Raw genomic sequence first — 10,258 nt, forward strand, 5'->3', positions numbered from 1 at the left:
TGATCTCAGTTGTGGATTTCTTTATTATTATTTTGAACAAAGAGAAGGACAGAGACTATGATAAATATTAGGTATTTAAAAAGATGTTATAGGATCAGTTAAAAAAGTGAAAGAGTTCATTGGGGAATAAGTTCGGTTAAAAAATAAGTTCAATGATTGTAAATACCTTTTTTTTTAAATAGTAGTTTACTGGATGTTGTATGATTATATGCTCGTAATTCTAATGTTCTTCATTTAGATAAGTGTTAATAAGTGTTTTGATAAGCCTGCGGTCACTAGAGAGTGAGCCGTCAGCTGCGCTGCCACAGAAACTTCATAGTTATAGTTTGTCACTGTTGTTTCAGGAAAAATAAATCATTTACACCAACGATGGACTCCATAAGTTACACTTCTCACCAGAGGGGCATAGGTTTAAAAATAATCAGAAACTTACATGTAGTGCCTTCAAAATAATTTATTAAAGAAAACAATGATTAACAGAACAATTTCAAAACATTCTCCCTCAAGTTTACTGGAGTCTGCACATACCTTATTAATTAACTATTTACAGGGGAAAAAAGAACTATGCCTCTGCAAATTGGCCGGATGCCCCAATGCCAAAGTCCATGTTAGCTTTGAAGTCCTCATAAGAGAGGCCAACAGGAATGCTCAGGGTCAGGCTACAGGTGTTCGCCTTCGGAAACCGTGACGAGTGCTCCATTTCTTGGTGGATGAAATTAAGTTCTGGCTGTGGAGTGAAACCAGTTGCTGGAATTTTTTCCAACCCAGTGGCAAATACGAGAATCTGTGGTAGATTGACTTCCGCTTCACCACCTAAACGTCAAAAGAGGACAGTATATTACACTGTATAGGACCAACAACACATAACATTAACAGGGGTATTCATACCTTCCACCTCCAAAAGCCAGTCCCTCCAGAAAGCCAGTGTTCTTGACTCTGCACGTCGCCTGTTAGACCCAGCTTGGCTCAGGATCGGCTTGAAGAGATCTGTCAGATCTTTAGCTGACAGTGGAGTGGTGTCCTCGAGGAAAATGCTCTGAAGTACGTTTGGATTACGAACCACTTCCTCTAGGACACCAAACGTCAGCAGGCCATCCTTGAATCTGTAAAATTAAAAACCTCTTTCACTGAGGAAGCATAGAATTTCGTAAAAGTAAACAACAATGGTAACTCATTTTCAGAACTCACTGTTGGAGAGCAGCTTGGATCCTCCCATGGCAGTAATACTGCGTCACTGCCTGGAGGAGGTCGTCCTTGTCCTCTAGTGTTTGGAGGTGGAGTAGTCCTCCCATTGGGGCGAGCTCCTCAGCTGCTCCATTAACAGCCTCTCTCACCAGCTCCAGAGTGGTTGCTTGTGATATCTGGATAGAAATAAGAAAAACAAGTAAAGAAATCACAAGGGGATAAATCAAGATTCAGAAAAAAGTAATGATACTTCAATTGTATTGTATTTCGAGGTTTGCTTAATTTAGAAAACCTAAAATTAATATCACATAACTATTAGAGTGAATATTATCGTTATTGTTTTCATAACATACTTTAACTATTGACAGCATTTTTAGCCCTACAATTTCGTGATGTCAAAAAGTATGACTGGCAGGGTTCAGTAAATTTGGACCAAATGGCAAGTGAGTATGAAGTCAGTCTGCATACTGTAAAAGACAGTAACGTAAAGCGGTTGCCTGTACAATGCCAACTTCAAAAGTAGATCACAATATTTTAATGAATGACTCTTGTCATAGAGCTTCACGTTGTGTCAACATGTAAACTGCACTACACATGAACAAGGGTGGAGTAGACAGAAAAAATAGGTAAGAAGAAGGGGAAATTTGATGAGTTAGGATAGAGAGAGCAAAATTTTTTTTTTTTTTTTTGACAAAATACTTGTATACATATGTAGAATATGAAATATATAATTAGTATTAGTAAAGACTCAAAACAATGACCATTTCACAGTAAAAGAATACAATAATATATTGATGCCAGCTATCATTTACAAATTACATTTAACGTACTTGAGTCAACTTTTCCTGGAGTGTATGGTCCCATACATCATCAATGCTGGTCGGCTCTGCCGGCAGACCAGCCACCTGTCTGTAAAGGCGCTCTGAAAAAAAATGTGGCGAAACCCCGCCTTGGATAAGGGCCACCGACAGCATCCGGCCAGCCTCACGGTAGAGATTTTTATGAAGTGCTGTCCAAATAGAAGAGAATTAAAAATGTTTAGTCTGTTTAATGTCACTATTATATAATTAAAGGTAGTGGCATTATACAATTGATTTTAATGGGCAAAGAATGGACGCTCTGACACCCTAACAAAAATTGTAACTTATATTTTTATAGAAATTATAAATGTGAACATACCAACCACATCCAGGGCCAGTGTTTTTTTATCTTCAGGTCCCTCAAAGATTTTTGAGTTTTTCAATTTTGCCACAAGAAGACGGCAAAATTCCCTTGTAGGGCCTCCTGCATCAATGGCACCCTCTCCAGTTCCAACTTCGTCGACAAAAACAACATCAACTCTGGATAGAGGGTCAAAGGCGGTTCGCTTGAAGGCCCTAAGGGCACATTCAAGCTCCTCGCCTCGCACCACGTTTATTTGGTTTGCAGCTGGGGTGTCCCATTTGATCAGTTGCCGGATATTTTTAAGAATGTCTCCAATTTCAGATGACCTAATGGAAAACCATAAATTCAAAATTAATTTCTTATAACTTCAATGGTATAAATATTTAAAAAGGCTACATAAGCACACTTACACAGAGATTTCCTCCGGAGCTGAGTCATGCTGTGACAAAGTTGGAGCTGGAGCTGGTGGAGCTGGAGGTGCAGACCGATTAGTAGGTTGCAGCTGAGTCGAGGGCCCCTGTGATGTGGCTGCTGGTAGAGGAGCTCTAATTGGTCCTGAAGGTGGTCCAGAAGATGTTACAGCTCTGACTGCTTCCGAAGATTCTTCAGAGGGTGTTGAAGGGTCCTTTAAAATTAAATATATAAAAAAAATTACATTTCTATGCATGATCACTTTTTTTAAAATACCATATTAAAGGCTTAATTTCTAACCTGTGGCATTAAGTACAGAGCACTTCTGTTGAGCACATTGCTCTGTTGTATGTCAGCTGGAGTGTCTTCACTTATGCATATTATTTCTCGGGTGGCATTAACCCTGCACAACGCGTATTTTTCGGGGCACCCATTTACTTGGAGCCTTAAGGCCTGATGGAAGGCCTCTCTGTTAAGGTCCAGTCTCACGTGAACCCTCACGATCGGAGTAGCATCTGGAAATAAAATCGAGGACAAACATCAGTCTAAATGATAAATATTGTTTTTATCTTGACTGGGGGAAAAAAGATACCTCTTGGTGTGGTGAAGCGAGTTAGGTTTGAATGTCTAAAAACGGACACTCTGAATGACACCTGTCTCTCCCTCCTGTTACTCCTTATATGCCTGATTGGCCCACCAGCACTTGGGAGGGAGGGGGTCCGGTTCGGGGACCACAGGATTTCATCTCTGCTTTTTGCAGATGATGTTGTCCTGTTGGCTTCATCGAACCAGGACCTACAGCATGCACTGGGGCGGTTCGCAGCCGAGTGTGAAGCGACAGGAATGAGGATCAGCACCTCCAAATCCGAGGCCATGGTCCTCGACCGGAACAAGGTGGCTTGCCCTCTCCAGGTAGGTGGAGAGACCCTAGCCCAGGTGGAGGAGTTTAAGTATCTTGGGGTCTTGTTCACGAGTGGGGGACGGATGGAGCGTGAGATTGACAGGCGGATCGGTGCAGCGTCTGCAGTGATGCAGTCGTTGTATCGGTCCGTTGTGGTGAAGAGGGAGCTGAGCCGAAAGGCGAAGCTCTCGATTTACCGGTCAATCTACGTTCCCACCCTCACCTATGGTCATGAACTTTGGGTCATGACCGAAAGGACAAGATCCCGGATACAAGCGGCCGAAATGAGCTTCCTCCGTAGGGTGGCTGGGCGCTCCCTTAGAGATAGGGTGAGGAGCTCAGTCACCAGGGAGGAGCTCAGAGTAGAGCCGCTTCTCCTCCACATCGAGAGGGGCCAGCTGAGGTGGCTCGGGCATCTGTTCAGGATGCCTCCTGGACGCCTCCCTGGGGAGGTTTTCCGGGCATGTCCCACCGGGAGGAGACCCCGGGGAAGACCCAGGACACGCTGGAGAGACTATGTCTCTCGGCTGGCCTGGGAACGCCTTGGGATCCTCCCGGAAGAGCTGGAGGAAGTGTCTGGGGACAGGGAAGTCTGGGCATCCCTGCTGAGACTGCTGCCCCCGCGACCCGGCCCCGGATAAGCGGCTGAAGATGGATGGATGGATGGCACTTGGGAACATATTCAGCCTGCAAAATGAATACAAAAAAAAAAAAATCACAACAATAGTAGTAACAACAAACATTTGGAAATGTGAATCAAGCATTTTTATTCATGACTCCATCATTGTCTATCAGCAATACAATCTGACTAACCTGCCTAATCTGCTAGCTTTTGTCAATAACAATCTGAAACCTTAGGTTAAGAAATCATAGAAAATAGAGGGTGTGTGAACTGCGTAAGCCGGAAGTTGTGATCTCCCTCCCTTTGCCAGTCAGTTTTACATGTAAGTATGTGTGTGTATATATATATATATATATACAAGGGCGGACTGGCCATCGGGAGCACCGGGAGGTTTCCCGGTGGGCCGCTGCCTCAGTGGGACGGTCGGACCACGAGAAGAAAAAAAAATAAGTCTGACGCGACACCGCCAACAGCGCTATGGTCCGCTCCACAAGGAGGCTGGGCTGTCAGCTGGACAGCTCCTGATGCCATAGGCTGGTTTACCTGGGATTGCTGCAGATAGCCAATCACATTTCATCCCTGCGGTGGTCACGTCCCACCCACTCCCTCACTCTGCAGCTGCTGTCACCTGTCAATCACACACAGCCGAGACGGACATCTGACGGCAACTTTGGATGGATGCAAGAATGCGCAAAATATGGACAAAAACAAAACAAAATTAAACGAAAAGGTGGAGCTGAGAAACTCAGGGACAAAAAGAGAATATCCCTTCATGACCGGCAAGTAAGTTATGTTTGGTACTTGTTGATGCTTTGATGAAAATGTCAATTTGGTTAAAGTGAGATAATTCAGCACAGCGACATTTCCTGTAGATGTGAACCTGGCTGTGCTGTTGCTAATTATGATGGGATGGGGTCTTTCACCTTTGTAGCCACGTTGTCATCTGGTTGAAATTAACCTGTTCTTATTAATTAATTGACTCTAATACTTAATTACCATAAATTAATGAATTGTTTACTTGTCTGTACAAGTTCGCTATCAGAATAATTCCATGATACCATCCCAGAATTTATTATTTTTTTCTTTATGTAAAATACCTACCGATGATGATGCGTGATGATGATGATTGGTAAACTAGCATAATTAATAATATTAATCTCTTACCTAGATTAAATATAACCCACATGTGGACAGAGAAGTGAATCCCAGACTTGTTACGGTAAGGCTGATGACAATAATGCTTGTTTGCCCAACCATAACCCACATGCACTAATATCAAATGCTGTTGATAGTAAACCACTAAAACTGCACTAACAATTCACATTGCCAATCATTTTTGTAGTCTGATGTCCCTGCTGCTGACACAGAAGGCCAAGGACAAGAAGTCAGGTTCTCCCCATCAGTTTATTATTTCACAAGGCCAAAGCCAGACTTAGACTTCTTCTTCCATTTTCACCACAAGCAGAAGGCAGACAGCCCTGTAGTGCAGAGGCCATTTTGTTTGATGGAACAAACCAGAATTGGCTGACATATAATGAACAAACCAAAACACTCTTCTGCTTTCTTTGCATGGCTTCTGCTAACATTGAGATAGCAGCTCCTTTATCACTGACGTGACCACTTTCACCCACATACACCTGAGAGTCGATGAGCATGAGAGAAGTGACAGTCACAGAAATTGTGCCGAGGCATATTTTCTCAGGTCCTCCTAAAAAGACCATTAAGGACCTTGTCATGGGACCTCAGATGTCACTTCACAGACAGCAAGTCCACAGGAGGCCACAAGTTTTGGAGCGCATCATGGATGTGATCAAGCTCATCGGCAAAAGGGGTTTGAGCCACAGAGGAAAGCAGGCAGAAGCAGCACACACATGAGATGATGAGACTATTGATCATGGCTGTTTTTTAGAGATCATTCACTTGGAAAATATGATGTCTGTCTCAAGGAACACCTCACTCTCAATATAGAAAAAAACCAAACAAATCCATCAGTCTGACTCTGGATCAAGAGGAGGTCGAGGTTCCCTTGTCACTTTCCTATCAAACAACCATCAACTACATCATCAATCAATCAATCAATCAAATTTTATTTCTAAAGCGCCTTCCAACTGCCAAACGGAGCACAAGGCGCTTAACAGAGTAAAACAAAATAAATAAGTAAAAACACTTTAAGACACAAAGTACTAAAAGGGGCTAAACATCAAACGCTAAATGAAAAAGGTGCGTTTTCAGATGACATTTAAAAACATTAAGTGCAGTGATAGACTTTAAATCCAGAGGAAGAGAGTTCCAGAGCTTCGGGCCAAGAACAGCAAAAGTGCGGTCACCAAACTTTCTATATCTCGCCCTGGGGACAACCAAGGAGGTGTGGCTTGACGAGCGTAGAGTCCTGGCAGGTTGATAAATTTGCAACAGCTCTGAGATGTAAGGGGGGGCATACCCATTAGTAGCCATAAACACAAACACCAGAATCTTGTACTGGACTCGGAACCGCACTGGAAGCCAGTGGAGAGCTTGAAGGACCGGAGTAATGTGTGAGTATTTTGAGGAGTTGGAGATGAGACGAGCTGCTGCATTCTGAACCAACTGAAGTTTATGGAGGAGTGAGAGATTCAGTCCAGCGTAAAGGGCGTTACAATAGTCAAGTCTTGAGCTGATGAGAGCATGAGCGGCCTTCTCTAAATCTGCCCGAGACAAGAATGGCTTAACTCTGCTCAGAAGCCTTAGTTGGAAAAAGCCCGCCCTCACAACAGAACTGATTTGCTTTTCAAAGTTAAGTTCATTGTCAAAAATCACACCCAGATTCCTCACAGCAGAAGCAAATTGTGGGGTGGATGAACCAAAATCTGGGGAACTGTGGGTTGGGTCAGAACTGAAGTGGATATATTCAGTCTTTTCCCCATTCAAATGAAGGAAATTCTGTGACAACCACTGTTTGATGGTGTGGAGACAGTTATTGAGGGGATCTAACGCAGAGCGATCATTATAGATAACTGGAAGATAAATCTGGAGATCGTCTGCATAAAAGTGAAATTGGATGTTGTGACTGGAGATAAGTCGACCAAGCGGTAGCATATATAATGAAAACAGAATGGGACCAAGAATAGAGCCTTGAGGCACTCCAGACGAGAGAGGAGCAGCAGAAGACGCAAACTAATTTATATGTACCGTGAAGGATCTGTTTGAGAGATAGGAGGAAAACCACTTGAGAACCGCACCCTGCAGGCCTACAGTGTGTTGAAGTCTGGAAATGAGGATGGAATGATCCACGGTATCAAAGGCAGCGGTAAGATCTAATAACACCAAGACAACAGAACTTCTGTTGTCTAGAGCTGTCAATATATCATTATGGACCCTCAACAACGCAGACTCGGTGCTATGTCTCGACCTGAAGCCTGATTGAAATTTGTCCGCAATGCCATTAGAATTAAGGTGAGAGAGAAGCTGCGAAAAAACAAGCTTCTCCATCAGTTTGGACAAAAAAGGCAGGTGAGAGATAGGACGGAAGTTAGATAAGAGGGAGGGATCCAGACCGGGTTTTTTAAGCAATGGTTTTACGATGGCGTGCTTGAGAGCAGCTGGCACAATGCCCAAACTAAAACAGCTGTTTATGAAGGAAACAAGGCATGGGCCTAAGATGTCAACAGCTTCCTTCATAATATGAGTAGGGACAGTGTCTAGTGCACAAGTTGTCGACTTCAACCCCTGGACAGCTATTTTGAGGTCCACAAGAGTAACAGGGTCAAAACTCTCAAACACACATTGTGCAGCAGAAATGGATGTGAAGGCTGTAGGAACAGGTGTAATCGCTTGCCTAATAGACATAACTTTGTCCAAAAAATATTGCTTAAAAGCATTGCAGGTTTGTTCAGAAACGTCATTCAGAGCAACAGACACAGGGTTAATTACAGAATTAATGGTTTTGAACAGTACTCCAGGGCGGTGGCTATTGCTCCTGATGAGATTGGAGAGGTACTGCCTTTTAGAATCCCCTACTGCCCTCTGAAAGGCGGTGAGGCTGTCCCTAAAAATGTCCAGTGACACCTGTAACCTGTCTTTCTTCCATTTGCGCTCCGCTTGTCTGCACCGACGCCTCAGGGCTCGAGTTGTGTCATTGAGCCAGGGGACAGAGGTAGATCTAGTAGTCACAGTCTTAAAAGGTGCTACAGAGTCCAGGATCTGGGAGCAGGTGGAGTGGAAGGCGGAAAGGAAGCGGTCTGGACATAAAGGAGATGTCAGTTCAGGAGCAGAGCAAAGGCCAGATGCAGAAAAGGCAGCCGAAAAGTCCTTTACAGCAGATGAGGTAAAGATGCGGCGGCGTTGGGGGGCAGTTGGCGTGGGCACAGGTGGAACAGCGCAGATGCCAAACTGTATAAGAGAGTGATCGGTGATGGGAAGAGCTGACAACTCACAGATTGATACTGTGATCCCCCGAGAGATAATTAAGTCCAATGTATGACCTAACCTGTGAGTGGGACCAGATATAGACTGTGTGAGATCCAGAGAGTTTAGGAGAGATTTAAAGTTATTGGCCAACTCATCTGAGGGGCAGCAGACATGGATGTTAAAGTCCCCACAGATTAGGATGTTATCAAACTTTGGCATAAACTCTGCTAGAAACTCGGAAAACTCACTCAGGAAATCCTTTTTCAGTTTAGGTGGCCGATAAATGACAGCACACAGAATGGGACAGGGCAGAGTCAATACAAACATTTGGAGCTCAAAGCTGGAGTACCCCCTGGTGGACAGTTGGCGGCAGTTCAAGGACTGCTTGTATACGGTGGCTATCCCTCCAGCCCTTCCCGTTTGTCTCGGGGAGTTTAGGAACAGGTAGCCGGAGGGGAGGAGCTCCGAGAACAGACTGACATCACCTGGTGGCAGCCACGTTTCCACGAGGAAGAAGAAATCCAGATTGCGGGAGGAGATGATATCATTGAAGACAAATGTTTTCTTGTTGATCGATCTGGCGTTGCAAAACCCCATGCGGAGCGAGGACGAGGCGGCAGGCAGCGCTGTCATACGAGTAATCGGGCGGAGGTTTTCCAGGACACGGCCGCGCGAGGATTTCTCCCACCAACACCAATTTGGGGTAGAGATCATCACCACTATCCAATACTATATGAAGGTCACCATCGCCACTGAAATCCGGGAATATTTCTATTCACATTGCTTTTAGCGTGTGACTTAGCTACTTACCAATCTTTAAATTAGTGAATGACTTATTGTTACAGACTCTTGAACTAACATTTACAATGTGACCTATTAGTTTTAACCCAGGTTTCAGGGTGGGATGATGTGTTATTATAGCTAATGTCATGTTTTGTCTCTCACCTATATAGGCCGGCATGTGTTCCAGAGGGGACCCGGAGAGGACTGTAATCCACATTGTGGATGGTCGTGAACATTTTAACACAATTGACTGACAAAGGTTAAGGTATAACTAACTTTAAGTTTTTATATTGTATTATTGTGTATAGTTGTTTGTATAGTAGCTGCACAGTTTTTATTTTATATAAAGGATAAGTTATCACATGATTATATATCGCTGTTTGTATAGTTGCTTGCTGTGTAGTTTATTTATCTATAATATATATAGAAATAATATTTACATCTATATTGTTCATCTATTTTTAAATAAAACAAACTTTGTGAAATGAACTTATTGTTGCAATTAAGTTGCCCTCTAGTGGTTTACTCATGGTATAGACAGGTGGTGTCACTAACAGACTGGCAAATAGGTAAGCTAAATTCTATTGTACCAACATGCTATAAAATCATAATATACCTGCAATTATTTTAAGGTAAGCTACAATTGTGGTCCAAATTGGTTCTTTTTTCAGCGAGGAACTCAGGAACATGAAACTTGTGTTGCTGGCTGGTTGGTTGCCACACTACGCATGAAGTGGGCCAGTCTGTCCATGTCTCCCGGGCCACTTTTACCCCCCAGTCCACCCCTGCCTGTGTCCATAACAAGA

At 43.6% G+C, this 10,258-nt stretch overlaps 1 long non-coding RNA gene across 1 annotated transcript; it reads left to right on the top strand.

Annotated features, from left to right (window-relative positions):
* The first annotated feature begins 5,018 nt into the window (after positions 1–5,018).
* Positions 5,019–9,911, top strand: LOC115399986 (uncharacterized). Its single transcript, XR_003932752.1, has 3 exons — positions 5,019–5,066; positions 5,452–5,502; positions 9,623–9,911. It is a non-coding gene; the product is annotated as an uncharacterized LOC115399986 (long non-coding RNA).
* The last annotated feature ends 347 nt before the right edge of the window (positions 9,912–10,258 follow it).

This window comes from Salarias fasciatus, chromosome 14 (assembly GCF_902148845.1).
Source record: "Salarias fasciatus chromosome 14, fSalaFa1.1, whole genome shotgun sequence".
Taxonomy (NCBI): Eukaryota; Metazoa; Chordata; class Actinopteri; order Blenniiformes; family Blenniidae; genus Salarias; species Salarias fasciatus.